At 40.6% G+C, this 18,410-nt stretch overlaps 1 long non-coding RNA gene and 1 pseudogene across 2 annotated transcripts in view; one reads left to right on the top strand and one right to left on the bottom strand.

Moving 5' to 3' along the window:
- The window catches only part of LOC135273818 (uncharacterized), a 124,684-nt gene that overhangs the window by 82,338 nt on the left and 23,936 nt on the right, over positions 1 to 18,410 (top strand). The window lies entirely within an intron of this gene.
- LOC105732013 (zinc finger protein 131-like) lies at positions 11,594 to 17,372 on the bottom strand (annotated as a pseudogene).

The raw sequence follows: 18,410 nt of genomic DNA, 5'->3' as shown, positions 1-18,410 counted from the left end.
TGGAGAGTTCTATAATGTTTATTAAGTTTACTTGTTCCGGGTCTGAGTTCAAGTCCTGGATGTCCTTGTTAATTTTCTGTCTCGTTGATCTATAAAATTGTTAGCTCTTCTTGTTACATTGATCCTTATGCCATTATGTAATGTCCTTCTTTGCCTCTTTTGCTCTTTGTTGCTTTAAAGTCTACTTTATCAGAGGCGAGAATTGCATCTCCTGCTTTTTGTTTATCTGTTTATTTTTACTCTCTGATTGGTTGATAAATCTTCCTCCTCTTTGTTTTGAGTCTTTGTGTATCGTTGCATGTGAGATGGGTCTGGATGCAGCATACCGATGGGTTTTGGCTTTTTATCCGATTAGAATATATATAACTTTAATACTGGCATTTGATGCTAGCTGGCTGTTTTGCCTGTTAGTTAGTGTAAATTTTTCGTTGTGTTAATGTTCTTTTCTTTTTGATATATTTTTGGAAAGGCTGATATTGGTTGTTCCTTTATATGTATAGTGCTTCTTTCAGAAGCTCTTGTAAAGCAGGCCTGGTGGTGGTGAAGTCTCTAAGTACTTGTTTGTTTGCAAAAGATTTAATTTTTTCTTCGTTTATAAAGCTTAGTTTGGCTGGATAGGAAATTCTGGGTTGAAAGTTCTTTTCTTTAAGGATGTTAAATATTGGTCCCCACTCTTTTCTAGCTTGTAGGGTTTCTGCTGAGAGATCTGCTGTAAGTCTGATAGGTTTCCCTTTATGGGTAACCCGACCTTTCTCTCTGGCTGCCCTTAGTATTTTCTCCTTCATTTCAACCCTAATAAATCTGGCAATTATGTGTCTTGGGGTTGGTCTTCTTGAAGAATATCTTTGTGGTGTTCTCTGTATTACCTGGAGTTGAATATTACCCTGCCTTGCCAGGTTGGGAAAGTTTTCCTGAATGATATCCTGAAGAGTATTTTCCAACTTGGATTCATTCTCTTCATCACATTCAGGTACACCTATCAAACGTAAATTAGGTCTTTTCACATAGTCCCATATTTCCTGGAGACTTTGCTCATTCCTTTTCATCCTTTTTTCTCCAATCTTGTCTTCTCATTTCATTTCACTGAGCTGGTTCTCGACTTCTGATATCCTTTCTTCTGCTTGATCAATTTGACTGTTTAAACTTGTGCATGCTTCGCGAAGTTCTCGTGTTGTGTTTTTCAGCTCCATCCATTCACTTATATTCCTCTCTAAATTGTCCATTGTCGTTAACATTTCGTCAAACTGATGAGGAATTGCGATCCCCTGTAGAGGGAGAGGCATTCTGATTTTGAGTATTCTCTGCCTTTTTACGCTGATTTCTTCCCTTCATTATATATTTATCCGTCTGTTGTCTTTGTAAGTACTGACTTTCTAACTAGGTCTCTGAGCAGACGTCCAACTTGTTGATTCCCAGAGCCGAAATCTGAGCAGTCCACTGCGCCAGCCAAAATAGCGGTGTTAAGATTGATGGTACTTTTCTGCCCGGGAATCTCCGGACTCTGCACCAAAAACTGCTGCGCTAAGGCACCAGCAAAACCGCCGCGCCGGCCACAAGAGTCGCCCTGGCGACATGTGGGGCTCCTCTGCTGGGAATCTCCTGGTCTGTGAGCCACAAATATTCGTCTGAAAGTGTAGCATCCTCTCGTTCTCTGCGCTTTCACTGGGAACTACGAGCCCGAGCTGCTAGTGATCAGTCATCTTAGATCTCTCTCCGATTTTTTTTTTAAGAAAAGCATTAAAACATAAAATTCTTTCACTTTGGCAAAAAAAAAAAAATAATAATAATAAATAAAAAATTTCCCTTTCGATTTATTATTTGACTTATTGTTCAGGAGTGTATTATTTAATTTCCACATATTTGTAGAAGTTCGTTTTTCTTGTATTATTGGTTTCTAGCCTCGTATCATTGTGGTTAGAAAAGATGCTTGATATGAGTTCAATCTTCCTAAATTTGTGAAGACTTGTTTTGTGGCCTAAAATATGACCTATCCTGGAGTATATTCCTTGTGAGTTTGAAAAGAATGTGTATTCTGATGCCGCTGAATAGATATTCTGTATATGTCTGTCAGGCCCATTTGGTTTATACTTGTTATTCGAGTATACTGTTTCGTTATTGGTTTTTGTCTGGATGATCCAATTGTTGAAAGTGGAATATTGAAGTAACCTACTATTATTGTATTGCTATCTATTTCTCCCTGTAATTCTGTTTGTATCTGTTTTATATATTTAAGTGTTCCAATGTTGGGTGCAAATGTATTTATAATTATTATATTCTCAATGAATTTTTCTGTTTATCATTATGTCGTGACTTTGTCTCTCGTAATAATTTTTGACTTAAAATCTATCTTCTCTCATATGTGTATAGCCACCACGGCTGCTCTCATTTGGTTACACTTTGCATGAAATATATTTTTCCATTCCTTTTCTTTCAATCTATGTGTCTTCTCAAAGCTAAGGAGACAGCAGTAAGGCAGCATATTGTTGGATCTCTTTTGCGTTTGTTTTTAAATCCAGGAAGCCACTCTGTGTTTTTGATTGGAGTATTTAATCCATTTATATTTAAAGTAATCATTGATAAAGACTTACTATTGCTATTTTATTAATTATTTGCTATTTTGTAGTTCCTTCATTCCTTTCTTTCTCTCCATCTTCCTTTATGATTTGATAATTTTTTGTAGTGGCATGAGGTATGATTTAGTTACTTTGTATTTGTCTTTTGTGTATCTGCTACAGATATTTTCTCTGTGGTTCCTTTGAGGCTTATATAAGATATTTTGTAGTTGTATCAGTGTATTTTAATCTGATAACGACAAGTTCAACCACATTCAAGAACTCTGTACTTTAAAATTTCCTCCCCCGCATTTTGTGTTATTGATGTCACATTTGCATCTTTTCTATATTGTGTATTCGTTAACATATTATTGAAGCTATAGTTATTTGTAATACTTTTGTTTCTAAATGTATATTACTAGAGTTAAAAGTGACTTACATACAACCATTACAGTATTAGAATATTCTGAATTTGACTATAATCTTACTTTTACAGTGAGTTTTGTACTTTCATATATTCTCATGTTGTTATTTAGCGTCCTTTATCTCAACTTGAAGAACTACATGGAGTGTTTCTTACAAAGCAGGTTTAGGGTGATAACCTCAGCTTTCATTTGTCTGGCAAAGTCTTAATCTCTCCTTGATTTGTGAAGGACAGCTTTGCTGGATATAGTCCTTTTGGTTGAAGGGTTTGTTTTCCCCCCTTTAGCACTTTGAATATATTATCCCACTCTCTCCTCGTGCAAGGCTTCTGCTGAGAAGTCTGCTGTTAGTCTTATGGTGGCTCCTTTGTATGTGATGAGTTGCTTTTCTTTTGGTTTCCAAATTTTCTTTGTTTTTCACTTGATAATTTGACTATAATTTGTCTTGGTGAAGATCTCTTTATATTTAATCTATTTGAGGTTCTTTGAGCTTCATGGATCTTGATGTTCATATCCCTCTCCAGATTTGGGAGTTTTCTGTCATTATTTTTAAAAAATTTTTTATTTTAAATGATTATGTAGACATACTAGTTGTGCATATTTATGGGATGCATGTGATATTTTGATACAAGCATGCAGTGTAGAATGATTAACTCAGAATAATTGGAGTATCTATCACCTCAAGCATTTATCATTTCTTTAAGGAAAATTCCAACTATATTCTTTCAGTTATTTTGAAACATACAATAAATTATGGTTAACTATTATCACCTACTGTGCTACCAAACACTAGATCTTATTCTTTCTATTTAACTGTACTTTTATACCCATTAACCGTTCCCAGTATAGCCCCCTCTTTCCCACTACCCTTCCCAGCCTCCATTAGATACCCCAATTACTCTGATTGTAGAGCTTGATTTCTTTAAGGTCATTACTGGTGCTTAATTTTGTCCCTTTGGTGGTGTCATGTTTCCCTGATTATTTGTGATTCTTGTGGTCTGAGTTGGTGTTTGCACATTTGAAGAAGTAGGCATCTCTTCAAGTCTTTACAGACTGGCTTCAGCAGGTAAAGCACTTCAACAGTCAGCCCACTGAGAGATTCTGGGCAGGTCATATAGTGGGCTCTGTGGGTGGGCTTGCTGCCAGAACCCTCAGCAGAGCTTTCATGATGCCTGGGCCAGTGGGTGGGTGAGCCTGGTACCTCAGTCCACTGAGGCACACCTAGGTATTAGATCTGCATGGCCAGGCCTGGTGCCTGAGTTTGCAGGAGCAGGTCTGGAGCCAGGGTCTATGTGTGCACACCTGGATCCTGGGTCTGCAAGGGCAGGCCTGATGCCTGTGTGGAGGCTGGCTTGAGACCTGATTCCACTGGGGCCCAGCCTGGCATTGAGGCAGACCTTGAGCCTGAGACTGTGGGTGTCAGCTGGTACAGAGTGGGTCTGAAGCCTGGGTCCAGTGGGGCTGATCTGGAGTGTGGGGTCATGGGGGCCGGTCTGGCACTAGAGAAAGTGCTTACCTGGGTGCCAGCATAGCACTAGGGTAGGCCTGGAGCCAGGGCCATAGGGACTGATCTGCCACCAGGGCTCACTGGGATGGTCCTGGTGCTAGGGTCTATATCAGATATGGGTGCTCATTTCACTCTTTTCCCTTCACATAGAGGGTATCTCTTTTAATGCTGCACTGCCTGTGCTTGGGGAAGGGTGTCATGGGTAATGTAAAACTGCCCTGCCCTGTTCAATGTCTCGTCTCTTAGATCTGTGCTCCACCCAGGTGCTCTAATCCCTCATCTGAATTCCTAGCTGTTAGGAAGTTATTTTTATGCATGGATAGTTATTACAAATGGATGTTTTTGTGAGGGAACAAGTGCTGGAAACTCCGATCCCTCCATCTTGTTGCTGTCAATCTAGGTCTCCAACATTTGTGTTTATTTTACTTAAAGCTGACTGAGCTTCTTGGATGTATTGATTAATTTTTTTTTATTAAACTTGGGAACTTTCCAGCCATTATTTCTCCTCCTTTCTCTCTCTCCCCTCCTCATTGTGCATGTGTTGGTGTGATTAATATGTCTCACATTTCCGTGAGGCTCTGTGTATTTTTCTTCATCCTTTTTTCTCTCTGTTCTTCAGACTACATAATCTCTATAAATATAACTACAAGATTGTTGACTCTTTTGCCTGCTGAAAGCTAATGTGTCCTCACACTGCAGAGGGAGCAAGCAAGCTCTTTAGTGTCTCTTATAAGGGCCCTAATTCTATCATGAAAGTTCCACCCTCGTGACCTCATCTAAACCTAATTACTTCTCGAAGGTTCCATCTGTAAATACTGTCACACTGGGGGTTACAGCTTCAACATACGAATCTTGCAGGGGACACAGACATTCAATCCATAATAGCAAGTTTCAGTGGATTGCAGAATCCCGTGAGACAGAAAAGCAAAAGCACCTGACATGTTCTTGAAGTGGGGCTTTGTTACCATAAATATATATATTCTATGCATTGATGACGCTGGTTATATTTTCTGTTATCTTTCTTATTTTTTGTCCACTTGACGTGTGTCTTATGTTGGATTGAAACATATGTCTACTAATTTCAGTGTAGTTTTGTATATTTCTCCCTGTATATCCTTAACTTCCTGATTTATAAAGGTAGTTGCCATGTTATTTGTGTCATATATATTCATAACTGATATGTTATCTTTGTGAATTGTGGCTCTTGGCATTATCAGATATTTTGTTGTCTCACTTTTTGTCCAAATTCAGCATTTTCTGATCTCATTAGCACAGTCTCTGCTTTCTTAATATTTTGTTTGTCTGCCCTTAGTTTGACATCTCTTGACTTTTACCAGCCATTCTGAATCACTTTGATTTAGGTATATCTCCTAAATGCAGCATGGTATATCTCCTAAATGCAGCATGGAGTTGGGTTTTGCTTTGTGGGTCAACCTGCAGGTCTTTTCCTTTTAATACATGAGTTTCTATTTACATGTATTGAAACGAGTGATGTGTTTGGTTCAATAGCTATTGTAATGTTACATTTACTGTGTTTTGGTATACCTAATGTGTCTCTTTCTCTACATAGTCTCTTTTCTTTGCGCTTTAAAAATTTGGTTTTGATGTTTAGAAACATTTGAACATGTTCTTGCAGTTACCTTCCAGTCTTCACATGTCATTCTCCCTGTGTGCATGTCCGTGTCTAGGATTCCCCAAAGGACAATTCATCATATTCGATTGGGGACCGCTCTAGCCAGTATGGTCTCATCTTCACTAAGTATATCTGCATGACCTTACTTCCAAGTAAGGTCACATCCTGAGGTGCTGGGGGTTGGGACTTCAGCATATGAATGTTGGGGGGACACCATTCAATGTGTAACTACTGCCTTTTTAATATCCATTGTGATTGCCTCAAACCCTGTCTTTTGATTCTTTAAGCTTCTAAGGCTGTGGGTCTCTACCCAAGATTTAGTCAGCTCTCCAGGGGATCTGTGGGCTTGTCTGGCTTCAGGCTAAAAGCCGTTAACATGGAAAGTTTATGTAGTGCTCTTCTTCTCTTCTGCCAAGTGCCAGTCCCTTCTCCCTTTCTGCTTCCTTTTGGTTGTTCTCCAGGGTAGTCAAGTAGTTCTTTTTTATATTTGGAATGGAATTATGGTCGTTATTTGCAAGAGAATTGGCCCAAAGCAGCTAGCTCGTCCACAATTACTGCAGGACTCTTGTTTTATTTCTTCCTGGGATTTTGTTTGCTGTTTTTTTGTTTTGTTTTGTTTTTCTGTCTGTTCCTGTTCTGGATTTTTGAATGTATGATTCTCGGTGTTTTTTTTTTTTTTTTTTTCAGATCTGCAAATGTTTAAAAATGTTACATTAAGGTTGGTAGTATGTATCAGTTTCTTTCTGCTTCATTTTGTGAAAGGGAATTTTTATTAGTTGAGATGTTTGATTTTTATTTTAAATTCCATTTATACAGAGACTTCATTTGAATGTTCTCTGCCCTTTTTCATTGATCTGGAAATGTCCTTTTTCCTGGACCAGCAATATCAGGCAAGGGTAAAGATTTTAGATGTCTGACTGTATTTCACAGTTCAAGGGCACCCTCTGCTGTTGATAGAAGAGAATTGCAGTTTCATTAATATTACAGTTTTGGTGAGGTAGTTTTGTTTTTTAATTTTGTTTTAGTGGTAATTACTTTTAATTTTCAAAAATATATTTATCTTCCTCAGATATGAATAATATTCTTTGTTTCTTGATCTCTGCAATTTTTTTCAAGTGTGCGTATTCATTTGGTGAAAATTCAATGAAAATATGTGCATATTTATATGTACATATTATATTTCAGTAAAAGCTAAAAATAAACTTAAGTCAATCATTATCTAATGTTAATGGATGAAACACAGAATTATATTTGATGAAATTATCTTCTACCTTCCAACTTTGTTATGCCTTATTTTTGTCCATTTGTTACTCTAAAAAGTATATTTTGTACACATGCTTAAAAAGTCTATTTTGCAAGTACACTTAAAAGTATCTTAAAATTACTAAATTACTTGTTTTTGAATCATTCGATACACTAGTCTTTTCAAAATGTTTTTTTATCATTCATGAATTCTTTATCTTAATTCTTCTTGCAGGTAGCTGAAGGATAACATCCTAATTTATACTGGAAAATAGCTACAATGAAGGAACACCATAATTTCACCATGAAAACCAGCACAGTCTTACACAGATCACAAACATTTTCCCTCAAAACTTGTTAGAACTTTACTTGGGCTGACTGAATTAACCATAGTTAATTCTATTCATGGGGAAGCAGTAACTAACTTGATAAAATGCTCTGAGTTTATATATCATTATCAAATAGTATAATTTTAAAGGAAAAAAACTTTGTGAGGCAATGTTCTCTATTTTCTGACATCACATATTGTGACAGAATGTAAGGCCAACCTGGTTTTTAGAAATTCCATGGTCTAATTTTTTTGTTGTTAGTGTATAAAAATAGCATTGACTTAAAACCTTTTCAATTTTATTTGTTTATTTATTTATTTAGAGACAGTGTCTTGCTCTGTTGCCCAGGCTGGAGTGCAGTGGTGCAATCTCCGCTCACTGCAGTCTCTGCTTCCTGGGTTCAAGTGATTTTCCTGCCTCAGCCTCCCGAGTACATGGGACTACAGGTGTGCACCACCAGGCCTGGCTAATTTTTGTATTTTTAGTAGCAAGGGGGTTTCACCATTTTGGCCAGGCTGGTCTTAAGTTCCTGACCACAGGTGATCTGCCTGCCTTGGCCACTCAAAGTGCTGGGATTACAGGCTTGAGCCACCACGCCCAGCTGAGGTTTTTTTTTTTTTTAATGAATGTACTCCTGGTTGTTTTTTTGCTCTTCTCTTGACATTCTTCTCACACACTGCATTCTGTTGCATAAAAGGCATAAGGTGGTTTTGAATTACAGATAAAGATGGACATTTGTTTATGTGGTAAATACGTCGTAGTTTCTGGATGACTTTTCATATGCTTCATATGAAAAATGATTGTATGTAAAACTATCTCTTTTGGAAGGAACATAATCTGAACCATTCAGAGACACTGAAATTCAGCTGTTTTCTACATCATCTGTGTAGGTGTAGCTAAAATATGAGATTTTAAGCTTAAAAACAACTTCTGCATGTTATTTGGAAATATTTTTTACTTAATTTCTCAGCCACCCCGAAACTTAATGGGCAAATTTAAAATATGCACTTAGCACCTTAGTACTTTAGAATGCAGCCTTCAACAAAGTCCGTTGAGCCTCACTGTAAAAAATACTGACTTTTTAACGTAAATCTTGTGCCCCATGTCCTTGCTAATTCATTAATTCTAATAGTCCATCTGTTGATTCTGTTTAATTTTTTACCTATACAATTTTATCATGTTTGAATTCTGAAACAGGTATTTCCTAAATTCCATCTGCTGTTTCTATTAGGCCTCTGTTCCCATTGCTTTGCTGCAAAATAGCAAATGCCCTCAAGGGAAAAGGCAGTAAACATGAGGTTCACCTCATTGTGTTTTTCTGGTCTCAGGTGTCACACTTCCTTAAATCCTATCTTAGTTACACACTCTCCAAATATTTAAAACAGATTTTTAATGTATGTGGTGTACTTTTATAGTTGTTTTCTATAGGAGATTTTTATTCTTGATATAAACTATTCCATCATGGCTGGACCAAAATGCAGCTTGACATTTTTCTTTGTAAACTTTATTTTCTATTTACATGCTGATAGAATTTGTTCTTTGCTCTTAAAATTTAATATTAACCAAGAATTATATAGGGCTTTCCATTATTTACTTCATGGGAATCCTTCCAATATGCAGTTTTGGGTCTTTATTCAGTTTTTATTTAGTATTCATCAAGTATTATTCCATTTATTTTGTTCATAACTCAGTAAAAATAGCCACAATTAAAGAGCACTCCTTTGCGGTCTCATCGGTAAGACCAACACCTGCCTGCATTTGCCATCCTTGGTGGAAAGATCTCTCCTCGGATCAGACCCATCTCTTCCCTTGTGAATTAACCTATCATCTCCTTTGTGTTCAGTTCACTCCTGCCTACTCAGCAGCATCAGCAAATAAACATACCTTAGCATCTCCCATCTTAAGAGAAGGAAAATCTGCCCTTCCCATAGGACGCGGCCCAGACTCCATCTCACTTTTGTTCCCTATCAGAGTGAAACTTACAAAATTTCCCCCTCTTTCTTCATTATCTTCCATTCTCTCTTCAGCTTCCTCAATCTAGCTTTCCCCTCCCTAACTCCATTAAAGCATTTCTTGTCAAAGCTACTGATAGCCTCCATGTTAAAATACTGTCACTATTCATGTCTCACTCGACCTCTCAAAAGCACTCAAAATACGTTTTTCCTTTGGCTCTTATGACCACACGTTTGTGTCTTTTCACCTATTTCCACATCTTTTTTTCTGTGTAAATTCCCTCTCTAGACCAGGTGCGGTGGCTCACGCCTGTAATCATGCCAGCACTTTTGGAGGCTGAGGCAGGTGGATCACCTGAGGTCAGGAGTTCGAGACCAGCCTGGCCAACATGGCGAAACCCCATCTCTGCTAAAAATACAAAAATTAGACAGGCACATGCCTGTAGTCCCAGTAACTTAGGAGGCTGAGGCAGGAGAATTGTTTGAACCTGGGAGGCAGTGGTTGCACTGAGCCAAGATTGTGCCAATGTACTCCAGCCTGGGCGACAGAGCAAAACTCCATCTCAAGAAAAATAAATAAATACATAAATACATAAATTCCCTCTCTAGATTATCTAATCTAATGACTAAATATCACTTGACTTAAATATCACTTACATGCTAATGACTCCCAAATGCAGACATTTTCAGCTCTGGGTGTTTCCTTGAGAAATGGGGTTGTCTGTCTAGTAGTTCATTCAGCACCCACACGTGGATGTCTAATGGATATGAAAGCTAAGACAGCAAAAATGAACTTCATTCCCTCTCTTCAAGCCTCTTCTCATTTGCCCCCATTTCAGTAAACAGCCCCATCAAATAGGTGCTCAACTGAAAAACATAAGGGTCTTCTGGGATCCCTCGATTGCCTTCTGCCAGATGCACCTGCTAAACACATTCCCCAAATTTTACTTCTATTTTGCCTGCTGCCACTGAAGTTCAAGACACCATCGTCTCTCACCAGTGCCCGCTTTCTAAGTGGGCTCCATGGTTCCATGCTTGGCCTTGCCAACACATCCTCCACGTGGCAGCAAGAATTACCCCCCTTCAAAATGTGATCTGTATCACATCCTCCAAACTAAACCCACCAAGGCTGCCTAGGAGGAAACTCCAAATTCTTGACCGCAGTCTACAGCGTGTACATGCTTTTGTCCCTGCCAACCTCTCTGATCACATTTTTTATGTTCTCTTCTTTTCTGATGACACTCTTCACTGGCATTCTTTATGTTGCTCAAAATTCCTTCCCACTGCAGGACAGAGTCTTAGTATTCAGCAGTTTCTTTTGGTGGAAATGTTCTTTCTTCACCTCTTTCCGTGATTAACTCTTTTTTTCATTAACCAGATCTCCTCTTAAATGTTGCCTGCCTTCCCTGAACCCACCTCTTCCTGACATTCTCTTTACCATCAGGAAAGGCAGGGTAATGCTATAGCAACAGATCGCAGTGGCTTAAAACAACAAAGGTTTACTTCTTGCTCACTCTACATTACAGGTTGCAGGTTGGCTGAGGACCTCAATCCATGCTGTCCTCACTCTGAGCTCAGGGAGCAGCTGCTGTGTCTGGAACAATGCCAGTCACCATGACAGGGGAAAGAAGGCTCTGGAGGGTGCTGCAAAGGCAACCAGACTCTTGGCCTGGAAATAACTCTTTCCCTTCCCTTCCCTCTTCCCTTCCCTCTTCCTTTCCCTCTTCCCTTCCCTTCCCTTTCCTTTTTCCTTTCCTTTTTTTCTTTTCTTTTTTTGGACAGAGTCTAGCTCTGTCATCCAGGCTGGAGTGCAGTGGAGCGATCTCAGCTCAGTGCAACCTCTGCCTCTGGGTTCAAGAAATTCTCCTGTCTCAACCTCCAGAGTAGCTGGGATTACAGGTGCCTGCCACCATGCCTGGCTAATTTATATATTTTTAGTAGCAAGGGGGTTTCGCCATGTTGGCCAGGCTGGTTTCCAACTCCTAGCCTCAAATGATCCACCTGCCTCGGCCTCCCAAAGTACTGAGATTACAGGCGTGAGCCTCCATGTCCAGCCAACATGCATCACCTCTGATCACAAGTTATTGACCAGACTGTACATGGCCCTACCCTATCACAGAGAGCCACAAAAATAATCATACAGATGCCCAGAAGATAATCAGCTCTAACAGCTATCACACATTTCACACTTAAAAAAAAAATTTTTTTTTTTTTTTTTTGGAGAAGGGGTCTCGCTTGGTCACCTAGGCAGGAGTGCAGTGGCGCAATCTCGGCTAACTGCAGCCTGGACCTCCTGGATTCAAGCGATTCTCATGTCTCAGCGTCCCAAGTAGCTGGAACTACAGGCATGTGCCACTACACCCTGCTAAGTTTTGTATTTTTTGTAGAGACAAGGTTTTGCCATGGTGGCCAGGCTGATCTTGAACTCCTGGGCTCAAGTGATCTGCCCACCTTGGCTTCCCAAAGTGTTGGGATTACAGGTGTGAACCACTGCACCTGGCCCTCTATCACACTTCTTATATCATTCTGTCTATGCAATGTTTCCTACTTTGAAAGATAATAAATTCTGCATAACCACCACCCAGGTTAATAAATAAAATAATTCCAAGATCTTAGAAGCCTCTCCTTAATAGCCCTCCCTCTCCCAAGGAGCTCACCACCATCCGAACTTTAGGGTTAATAAGAACAATGCTTTCAGTTACAGTTTTAGTTACCACCAAATGCTTTTAGTTACCACCAAACCATGTATTTTTGTTTAGTTTCAGCTATTTTGGACTTACATAAGGGGCAGTATTTTAACTTGTTTCTTTCAATAAATGCAGTGTTTAAAAGGTTTATTTTTATTGATGAATGTAGCTATTTTTTAATGTATCTATTTGGCCAGGTATGCACCTGTAATCCCAACTACTCAGGAGGCTGAGGCAGGAGGATTTCTTGAGCCCAGGAGTTCAAGACCAGCCTAGGCAACATAGTGAGACACACTCAATCAACTAATCAGTCAGTTATTTTTGATAAATAATACATGTATCAATTTTTAATGTTAAGGTATATTTGTATCGTTTTCAGTTTTAGGCTTTAGGAAACATTGCTTCTGTAAATATTGTAATACCTATCTCGTGGGAGTGAAGTTGCCGAATTGTAGGATACATGTATGTTCAGCTACACTAGATCATGTGAAATTGTTTTCAAAAGTGATTTAAAATGTGCTCCCAATGCCATCAGTTCCAGCTGCTGCATGTCTTTACCAATGGTTGGTATTGTTGTACTTTTTAATTTTTGCCAATCTGGTGGGTGTATGATGGTCTCATTCTGTTTTTGCTTTGATAACTAATGGAGCTGACCACCATTACACATGTGTTTTGTTTATTTCTTTAGCTGGGGTATTCGGTTTACACTTACTGCCCCAGCATAGCTGTTAACGTGGTCACCTTTCATTCTGTAACATGTCTCGGTATAGATGATACATCGTACAGCACCCTATCCTTAGTGGGGTCCCTCCACTGACATGGAAATTTCCTTCTTGTTTAGGATGATGTGGTCAGGCATTTCTGAGGAAGAAAAAAAAGTGGGATAGATATAGAGGATTGAGTGAAAAACAGATGCGAGGGAAACCAAAGTCATTAACTGTGATTACTCAGTCTGACTCAGGATGACCATTTCCAAAATAATGTGTGACGGAGCCTTCAAATGGGTGCAAAGCAGATGGGTCTGAGCAGCATAATCCAGCGGTCAAAGTGAAAGAATCTGTTTACTGGTTTCTCAGAAATGACTCAAGACACGATCATGATTTGGGAGCTGGTCACAATGTCTGCTGCAACCACTCACTTCCCTTTCAATCTGTAACAAATCTCTTAAAAACTGACATCTGAAACCAATAGTATGTTTCTTACCTTGAGATCATTTTGTGAGGTTTCTTACTCTATTTTTTAAAATGTGTTTGTTATATTTTATTTTCCAAGTACTACTGATTAAAAATATTTATACACCTACTTTTAAGTTCACAGCTTAGCACTCTTATTTGTATGGCTTTGAAAGTTATAGTACAAGGTCTTTACATTAAGGATCAGGGAGAAAGATTCCATTCAGAACAAAGCCTGATAATGATAGACATGTTTTTTTCTTTACTTTATTTTAAATACATTAATTTTTAAATGATGCCCATCTTTTTTTTTTTTTCACCTGATGGTAAAATACTAGTGTAACTTTTCATCAAAATAAAGTTTACCACAGAAATGTAAATGTATTTTCCCAATTGAAAATGGGCCTTCGGCTGCCACTAAATAAAATTTCTCAACCTAATAAGTGAAAAAGAACTGGCAGTTGTCATTATAAGCAAAAATATAAAGTATCATAGCATCATCTACATTGCTCCTTAAAACAAACTTTGAAAGAAGCAGAGATGCTTTATAGAAGTTTAGTCGGTTTTGAAAAGGCACATGATTTTTTTTTTTTTTTAACATTCTAGAAATTTTCCCACCACCACTCTTTCTGTTGCAGAGACAGCATCGGTGACTACGGGGCTAGACAAGAACATTTGTTCAAACTAAAGAAAGCCAGAAGCGAAAATTCAGCTGCACAGTAGCCATGCACTTCTCATCATGCATTAGAATACATAAAGTTGTATTGTAATGATTTAAGCTTGATTTTACAAACCGTAAATAATTTGAGGAAGAACATGACCTGGGAAAGAGAAAAGGAAGAGCTTTTACCACAATGAACATAGATACATTCGTACACCTCTATATAATAAGAATATAGTCCATTTAAGTTACAGAAAAGATCCCTTCAGTTACCGAAAAAAGATCCCTCCTCTGTGGCATTAACTTGGGGGAGGGGAATCAACTTGTTCCAACAGAAACAACAGGAAATAGCTTAACTTTGATCCAGTTGCCCGTTAGCTTAAGGACAGTCATACTGCCAGTAATCAGTTCAGAAACCCAACAGATAAATTTAAAAATCTGTTCATGTGTGATTTCATTCTAAAACCAGCATAGCTGTTCTATCCTCTTTGTCTGCCTTTCAGCTTCAGAATGCGCTGTTGGCCTGGTCTCGAGTCCTCAGCATCTTAGTGATCCTCCCTGTGGCAGCCTCAGCAGCATCTGCTTGGCTAGGCTCTCTCCCCTCTTGGGTCATGATTTCTGGGGTCATGTGGTCCAAGCCTGCTTCTGGAAGTTCACTTTGTACTTCCACTGGCATCTGATTTACCCATTTGACATGCAGGTCCTCTCCATGTACTTCAGTACCTTCTTCAGGCTGAATTCAACCCCCCTCTACGTAAGTCACTTGGACCTGCTCTGGAAGCCCACTCGTGTGTGCTTCGTGCACCTGGCTGTCCTGGAGTGAACCCGGATGGACTTGTTCCACAGTCTCTTGTGCTGAATCCACCTGGACCTGAAGCAATGGTAGCACATGCACCTTCCCAGCTTGTTCTATAACATCAGTGATGTCACAGGCTCAGTTTGTCCATGTGTTTCTACTGAAAGAACTTCTTCCATTACTAGACGTTCTAAAATATTGTATCACCGAGATGCCTCCTGAATTCATGTCTTGGCATAAACCACAAGTCACATAAGGTACAATGATCGGGTTTATCTCTTGCGTGTATTACCAAATGATCTCTGAACTTGTCCCAGCTGTGAAACACACTGTTGCAGACCTGGCATTCATAAAGCTTCTAAAGCTTCTTTCTTCTTTTTTTTTTTTTTTTGCCCCTACTCATTTGGCAGGCAGTGAGGTGACATTTGAGGGTGCTACTTCTAGCAAATCGTTCATGACAATTTGGACGTTTAGTTGTTCATGACAATTTGAACACATCATCTGTATGTTTTCAAAGATATTCTTTAAAATGTCCAAAATGGTCCAATGGTTTCTCACAGTCCTGACATACATGAATTTCCCCCCAGTTCTCTGCTTCTTACTGCCTCCACGTTCTTTAAGGTGGTAACAATTGAGGTGCTGTTTCCACGTGTTCTATCTTTTGTTGCATATTTCACACCTGGAACTCTCAATGAAGTGTAATTTCCTGTGTTCCTGTTTGCTTGTGGAGTCAGATGCACAGCTGTGTTCTTTAATCTGCCCTTTTGTGTCACCTTGACGGTACTGAAACAGGAAAACCTCCCTTATCCCCTTCACAGGGTGTGTGATGGGGGTGTGGCTAGCTTCTTCAGTGCCTGTTGCTCAAACATCTAGGGGGGCATGCAGATGGGCAGGTTGTGGTCGTGGGCTCCAACCCCACGGCAGTGTCTAGGGGTGAATGTTTCCAGTTCCCGAAACACAGTGGACGTGTGTCACAGGTGCTCTTTTAATTTTGCTGTTTGTAGGCGGCTTGTGCTAGTCAGCTCAGTTAGACCCTCTGTCTTATCGAAAGGACAGAGGGCTTTCTGTATCCCAGGGTTCTTGCCCTAGTGTACCAGAAAAATCGGATCACATGTGGGCTTGGAAAATTGAGTGCAAGGTTTTGTTGAATTGTGGAAGTAGCTCTCAGCAGATGATGGATGAGGAGCCAGAAAGGGGATGGAGCAGGAAGTTTCCCTTGGAGTCCGGCCACTTGGTGGCCAGGCTGTTGCCCCACTGCCCAGGCCAAATTCCCCTTGGTGTCTGCATTGTTCTGCCGGTTGATGGCCTGCAGGTGTCTGCAGGTGCCTGTCGGTGTGCTCTTCCGCTCCTCTGCTCCTCTCGATGTCCAACCACCTGTGTGCTCCTCTGCCACTGTGTTCCTTTTGACATCCAGCTGCTTGTGTCCGTACCTGCAAGGGTCTGGGTTTTTTATAGGCCCAGGATGGGGGCGTGGCAGGCCAGGGTGGTCTTAGAAAATGCAACATTTGGGCATGAAGACAGGAGTGCGTGTCCTCACCTAGGCCCGTGGGCACAGGCCCGAGGGTGGAGCCCTCGCCAGGGACCCCGCCTTTCTCTACCCAGCATTTCCCTGCCCCACTCCCGTGTCAGTACTTGCTGATAATATCTGCCAACGGTGCTACAGCAGAATCAGCAGAGGAACCTGTGCTCTGTAGTGCTTTATGGACTGCTGGGCAAAAGCCCTTTCCTCTAATGTTTCGATGCCGTCGTCTTCCACTTCAGTTGTGTCTTTGGCGGTCTCCACCTCAATTTCAACAGGGTCTAATTCTGCAGATGGCAATGACACAGTGATAATGTGAAGTTTCTGCAATCGTCCCTTTTTTGGCCACACCTTTTCCTGTGGTATTTTCCTTTAATGAAGTTTTGTTTTCTGTTTTTTTTTTGAGATGGAGTCTTACTCTGTTGCCCAGACTGGAGTGCAGTGGCGTGATCTTGGCTCACTGCAACCTCTACCTCCTGCATTCAAGCAATTCTCTCTGCCTCAGCCTCCTGATTAGCTGGGATTATAGGCACTCCACACCTGGCTAATTTTTGTATTTTTAGTAGAGACGGGGTTTCACCTTGTTGGCCAGGCTGGTCTTGAACTCCTGACCTCAGATGACCCACCCACCTCAGTCTCCCAAAATGCTGGGATTACAGGCATGAGCCACCACCTCCGGCCTGAAGTTGAGTTTTTTTTGTTCCTGACTTCAAGGGCTTAGATGGCTTCTAGCATTTATAGACATTCTGCTGCTTTCCATACATCATGGCTGCTGCTTCTCCTTGTATCATTAATTTTGCTGTACATAAGAACTCAGTTAAATGACAAAAGGCCATTTTACTAATGCCTTCTGTCTCCACCAAAGGTTCTTGGGTAAACTCCGGAAAGAATTTGTAGAAGGCCGGGCCCGGTGCCTCATGCCTCTAATCCCAGCACTTTGGGAGGCTGAAGTGGGCGGATCACCTGAGGTCAGGAGTTTGAGACCAGCCTGACCAACTTGGCGAAACCCCATCTTACTAAAAATACAAAAATTAGCCGGGCCTGGTGGCAGGTGCCTGTAGTCCCAACTACTTGAGAGGCTGAGGCAGGAATATCACTTGAACCCGGGAGGTGGAGGTTGCAGTGAGCTGAGATCAGGCCACTGTACTCCAGTCTGGGCAACAGAGCAAGACTCTGTCTCAAAAAACCAGAAAAGGGATTTGTAGAAGAACTTACTGCAAGCAGCCAAAACAGCCTAGTGAGACTTAGGGCCTTAAAATGGTGTCCATTGACAATCAGGGTGCTGTCAGTAAACCCGTCCTTCCCTCGCTGTTCATTCAGTCAGTCAGGGATCATTTTATGATGTTCACAGAACTCCTGTCGGCATTCCATCATCTCTTCGGCCTCCGTGGCTGTTGGGTTGCTCTACCTCAGGCTCTGCCCTCCTTCCTCTCTGTCCCTCAGAGTCTCTCATTTTGTGCTTTTCCCTCCTCGGGCACAATGTACCTCCCAGCTTTCCCTATCCCTAACCCGCGGCTCTGCCTCCATCTCCCCTGCCAGAGCCGGGTGCTCCCTCTGCTTGGGCCCCGCTGGTGCACGTGCGCTCGGTTGGACACACAGGCGGCCGTGGCCTCTTACTCTGTTTTGAAGACTCAGCTGTAATTGTGCTTTTAAACTTCTTCCATATTATCTTCAAAAGCACTGCTTCATTTCCCCCAAAAAGAGGAAATCAAATAAGTAAAAACTTGTTATAATTTATGTAGAAGGGTCCTTTGCATTTGTTGAAATGCTTTATAATGGTTCTAATCTTTTCCCTCAAAGAAATCCTGAGAAAGCCTTTCTTTCTCAGCTGTATAGCTGGAACAGGTGAGGGGAGGGGGCACAGAGGTGTTGCCCAGGGCTTCTGAGTCGGTGGCTGAGCCCAGAATCTCCCAAGGCAAATATGACAAATGCTATTTT

This window comes from Aotus nancymaae, unplaced genomic scaffold, assembly GCF_030222135.1.
Source record: "Aotus nancymaae isolate 86718 unplaced genomic scaffold, 86718_ANA_hifiasm-v0.15.2.pri h1tg000002l, whole genome shotgun sequence".
In the NCBI taxonomy this organism is placed as follows: domain Eukaryota; kingdom Metazoa; phylum Chordata; class Mammalia; order Primates; family Aotidae; genus Aotus; species Aotus nancymaae.
Note: the sequence above shows the minus strand (reverse complement) of the source record. Positions and strands in the feature narration are given on the sequence as shown.